At 30.0% G+C, this 6,219-nt stretch overlaps 1 pseudogene; it reads right to left on the bottom strand.

Annotated features, from left to right (window-relative positions):
- Positions 1–2,670: 2,670 nt before the first annotated feature.
- LOC107007532 overlaps positions 2,671–6,219 on the bottom strand; it is a 22,603-nt pseudogene continuing 19,054 nt past the window's right edge.

Raw genomic sequence — 6,219 nt, 5'->3', positions numbered from 1 at the left:
GGGGGTTGGGGTGGGGGTGGGGGGTCGAGAGTTGAAATATTAAGAGGGACCTTATATGAAAGTTTTGAAAAATCGTATAAATTATAGAAATCCCATAGTGTCAGATCAAATTAGACCCTATCCCAACTAATTTTCAATTTACAAAAATCCCTTAAAAAAGAGGCAGCCAGATACATACTTACCGTCCGGATACATTATATTTGATACATTGCAAAATAGCTTCTTGTTGCGCTTAAAAAGGAGCAGATCAAGTAAAATTTATTTTTACATATTTTAATTTCTTTGATTATGCACGTAAAATATATTTTTACTTATTTTAATTCCTTGATTAATGCCTAATTGATTCTTATCAATCCCTATCCCAATAGGTAATAAAATTCACAATTCAAATTTCACATTTACATCTTTTCCATTGAACAACGATTAATGTCGAAAAAAGTGATTCAAAAAAATTATTGATACAAGATGAATATATCAATTTCGTTGAGATATTCAAAAATTTAGGTGAACAAAGTGAGTTACAAAAGTTACAAAAGTAATGAAATCTCAAATATGTCATTGATACAACAAACAAGATGGTTGGAGAGGTACATTGACTACATCCGGCGATCTATCAAGCCCCATTAATCGATGTTCAAAAGAACGCAGGAAGATCTTCAACAATGGTTCAATTTTGCCGATTCTGGTAATTATTTTTAGTGTTTTTGTTCAAACAAGAGCAAAAAGAAATTATTTTAAAATGACGGGGTTGTTAATTTGGTACAGAGAGATGCATGTCTTACTAGTTGGGATGCCATCAAGTTCTTTGGCATGTTCAATTTTTCTCGATCAAAACTCAAGCATGTTCTTTTCTATCTTTTCATGTTTGTCAATCCTTGAACCATTAAAAAAACTTTGATCAGTCTTGCTTCAAAAACATCAAAAATGTATTTCATTTACTTGGTATCACAGACTTATTACAGGTTGTTACGTCGCCTAAATTTATCCTTTTGGTATATGAATCTGGAAGAAGATACATTATTAGCCTTGAGTGAAAAATATGTATTATGAAAGACTTCAACCAGACGAAATACCTTGTGCACACGCAATTGTTATTTTCAAGAGCAAGATGTTACATATATGCATCCTTACTATTCTGATTACTACATTGCAGATTATACATAAATTTCACTACTTTAGATCCTAATTACTAAGATTCACGATAATTTGTAACAATACTTTCTATATCATATTTTGACTGCGAGCTACATACATCATTAAAGGAAAGATACATGTATTTAACCGTTTTAAAAGTCGAGATACACGAATTGTTGTGGAATGGATACCACAATCATAGGACTTGTACTCGTTTTTTCCAAGAGAAAGTAAATTTGAATTTGTATAAGACATTCATGTTCATGTTTAATAAATTTTCAATTATATGAATTTTGCACTGTTATATTTCCATAAAATAGTTTGAATTGTTAACAATGTGAAGTATCCATACAATATATGTGAGTTTCACTATTTTTTATTTTAAAAAATAGTTAAATTTTGTGTGTGAGTGATTTATTTGAACATAATTAACTTTTGTGAATCAATAAGCATTGATAAGACTCATATCTAAGTTATCTAATAATAAGTTATGTGAATCTGATACATAATAATGTAATTTATATGCATTGATAAAGCTCATATCTAATATATCATATATATATATATATATATATGAAGTGAAAGATTGATTATATGTTTCTGAATTTTCCTTTTGTATCATGTTCAACAAGTGGGAAACACCATATGCACATAATATATCAAACAAACACCATTTTTCTTTATATACAAATGATTAAACTTAGTTATGAATCTGATACTTGTCTGAACTTCAAATGAATAATCTGAAAGATTTAAGTATCATGTCTTATGTTATGTATCAACATTATCATTAAAACACAAAATATAAAAATTTTATATAATATAATTAATAAAAAAAAAATTCAAATTCAAATTCAAAAAATGACATGAAACAGTTTTTAGAGTAACACTCTAAAGCCCAAGTAAAATTGTCTTAAAAAAAGACACAAAACATCGAAGGGTGTCTATTCATTGGTACATAATAGCTATTCGATAAGAATTAAATCATCTAGATGCAGTAAAATGAAGCGTCCTTTAAGCCTTAGAGTATCATCTCTATCGCTAACATAGCCTGACTTTGCCTTTTCAGTATGTATCTCCATAATAATGTTTCATATCTTGTGCAAAGATAATCAACTCGAATGTTGAATTTTTGTATCAATAATTTCACATAATTACAACAACTCCACACATGATACAAAAATGTCCTGCAGTTGATCATAAAACAAAAATTATTCAACCCTTTAGACATGATATAAACAAAGAAGTACAGTTAAATTAGTAACTTATCATTTATCTTATGTTTGTATAAGATACATTATTCATAAATTTTTGTATCTGATACATACTGAAATATACATGTTTTGAATGATACACTATTAAACATTATTTTATATCAATAATTTCAGAAAATTACAAATCCACAAAATAATAAACAAAATTAGGATCTAGTGTATCAACTAATTATACTTAAAATATTGATACATTATAATATGACATATTATATGTTCTTTAATGGATCATTATTTGATTAGCTAACTGAAACACATTCAACAATCAATAGAACAAGATCAACATACTAATTGATTGCACTTAAATATTGATACATCACAATATGAAACATGAATTTGTCGTTTGTGGGTCATTCATGATTTACCAACAAAAAAAGTATAAAAATTGATAGTTTTTTTTTAAAAAAAACCATCTGATATATAAGTTCTATTTAGTATTGATGAACTTTCTGTAGTTTCGACAAAAACTCACACCTCACCATTTTTGAGAATTTCTTGAATAGAAAAGTTATCAATCTTCGACTAAGAATGAACCATTTGATATGTCCATCTCCTATCGCCCCCCCTTTGTTGTTCACACATAATAACAGTGCTTTTCTTCTCATTCGTCTCATGGCAAATTTGATATTATATGCTCTATCTCCAACTTCTCAATGTTTACTTTCGCTATTGATGAGTCGTGCAGTTTTTTGATTTGTTTTCAACCCAAACAATATCTTCGAAATAAAAAAACACAAGGAGTGTTATTTGAGTTTAATTGTGTAAAAGCAAGACTAAAAGATGGTGCATTTTCAATGTTTTGAAGAAGAAAGAAAAAAATAAAAAATGAAGGACAAACAGACAATTTGAAGAGATGAACAAGTTAACTATTTCATGTTGAATTAGTTTTGACAAGATAAAGACTTGATTTTGAATTTCAAAAGTAATTGAGAAATTAACTGACAAGAAAAGGGAGAGTGACTTATGGAATGAAATCAGGAAGTGATAATTTTTTATTTTTGGAGTTATGAGTCCGCCTGATTAGTTTTAGGAGGAAAATAAGGAATTTTGAAAAATTTTAAAATGGCAAGGATTAATGGAAATTATGGAAAAAGATGTATATATAGGTAATTTTTCCTTCACTCTTTCAACACATATTTGATGGGCTATTTGGACGGGTCAGTAAAAAATGAACTTAAATTGCCAGCACTATTNAGAAAAAAATAAAAAATGAAGGACAAACAGACAATTTGAAGAGATGAACAAAGTACCTATTTCATGTTGAATTAGTTTTGACAAGATAAAGACTTGATTTTGAATTTCAAAAGTAATTGAGAAATTAACTGACAAGAAAATGGAGAGTGATTTATAGAATGAAATCAGGAAGTGATAAATTTTGATTTTTGGAGTTATGAGTTATGTATCCGCCTGATTAGTTTTAGGAGGAAAATAAGGAATTTTGAAAAATTTTAAAAATGGCAAGGATTAATGGAAATTATGGAAAAAGATGTATATATAGGTAATTTTTCCTTCACTCTTTCAACACATACTTGATGGGCTATTTGGACGGGTCAGTAAAAAATGAACTTAAATTGCCAGCACTATTGGTGGCTGTCATCTTGGTATTCTTAGTTACTGTTACAACTTTGTATGTGATGACAAAATACATGTAAAATATCCTGTTGGAATAGGAGAAAACGTCTTAGCAATGGAAGTAGAGTATAGTAGCAACAATGTAACAGCAATAGTGTGGCACTCGATGTGTCATGTACCTTTTTGAAGTGTTGGGCATCTTTCTTCAACCTAACTTTTCAAAAAATAGCGCTAGGACCAAAGGTGGGAGCTTAATCTTCTGGAAAAACAATTACAGGAATAAATAGTGGAGAAAAGAAAGTACATATCTATAAACAAACAAATGAGAGGAATAAATGACAATAGGAAAGGAAGTACACAATTATAATTAAACATAATACACACAGTATATATTAATTTAAGGTCTAAGAATATATATTAGACAGCGGCCCCGACTCTATCCAAACAGAACATATTACATGTTCTTCGACATGTACTCGAAAAATGTCTATAACTTCACAACCTCATATATGATTCATTATATCAGCAGGCAACCCCACATTAACATGGGAAATTAAAAAAATGAGTAGGAAAAAGATTTAAAAGATAAAGCGTCAATAAACTCAATCGAAAAGGTAGACAACGTAACCCATATCTATAAAAGAATCAGAACGGAGGAACACATAAATTGATAAATAAGAGGTAAAGAGGAACAATTGCTAATGATCATGGACCAATAATTGAAAGGTGAACAACTCATCCTGAAAGTCAAGTATCATTAAACATGAAATTGCTACAAGCATTATAAAAAAAGGCTTTACTTAGTAGTAGAATCAACTACTTCATGTATCCATCTTCAACTTTATTTGAGAATGATAAATGTTAAACGAACTCATTACTATAATTATTGTGAGCGAACTTATGAAATAGGTTTTTAGTGCCTATATGACAAAGTTTAGGGCTAAAACTTTTTTAAAATATTTATTCATGTGAAATCAAATAGAAGCCAAACCAAGAACCACAATACCCCAATTTGTAAAAGTATATCATAATTACAAGACAACCATAAATATAGTAACGATTACATTATAAAGATGGAAAAAAAAAAACTAAGAACAAAAATTGCGAACTCTCACATTAAAATTTTCAATCGAAGTTGGGTAAATTCAAGATTGCTTACACCGGAGACAAATCAGTACTCTTGATGGTTCACTTGGCCCGAACAGTCATTAGAGGAAGTAAAAAATGAAAGGTAATAGTCAATTAATCATCAATATAACGTAACAACCTACAACTTATAACTAAGCACCATTTGAAAACTCAAAAACTAAGAGAAGAAAAGATATCAGCGGAAGAATGAGAATAAGAATGTTTCAGAAAAATCACCAGTTGTTACCTTGTCCAGAATTGAAGCTTCAGCAGATGATGAACATTACTTTGCTCGCAGATGAAGGTTGTTGTGAATGCAAGGGACATCCATTTCTGCAAATCAAAGTAGACGGATGAATAATCTAAAATGAAGAGTCAAAGAGGGGATGAAAGATAAACTAAAAACGAACGGCCCACGTAAGATTGACTCGAAATCAATAAATATCAATACTAATACCAATAACAGAGTCATTTGAAGGACTTATACAAAGGCATTGAGGCTAATCCAGAAGGGTTCTCCTGTGGGAAACTCCCTCTGTACAAACAATCGACAAAAACCGTGAGGTAATTTTAAAGAATTTATAATCAATTACAATTCAAGAACACATATTGTAGTCTAGAATCTGGCAATCTATGAAAATTCAGTTCAACAAACTTGAGGCTTCCGGAACAATGGAAACAAAAGGGAAGGTTAACATATTAGTCCTAAATTTTCTTTGAGTAACCATAACAGAAAAAGAGTACAAAACAAACTGAAGTAACGGAACCTAAGAGTGGGGAAGGAATTCCAATAATAACTCACTGTTTTGATCCCTTGAAACAACTCACTGAATTTAGTAAATCATTCTAGGAAGCTACACCTACAAACTAACTAATATCCTACCTTTTTTTGGCGGATTTTAACTTATATACGTGACAATGATGATGTTAAAGAGTTACACAATGTTAGTGCATAGAAATTAAACTCTCTTTTTCTCGTGCAGCCTGAAAATTTAATATTGGATGCTTCGATTGACCTCAAGGTTTCTAATTTTGGATAGTGTTCTAACCCACCAAGTCAGGGTAACTATTCTCTTTACTTTCCATTGCTCTTCACCTTTGGGAAATGAAATCC

This window comes from Solanum pennellii, chromosome 12, assembly GCF_001406875.1.
Source record: "Solanum pennellii chromosome 12, SPENNV200".
In the NCBI taxonomy this organism is placed as follows: Eukaryota; Viridiplantae; Streptophyta; class Magnoliopsida; order Solanales; family Solanaceae; genus Solanum; species Solanum pennellii.
Note: the sequence above shows the minus strand (reverse complement) of the source record. Positions and strands in the feature narration are given on the sequence as shown.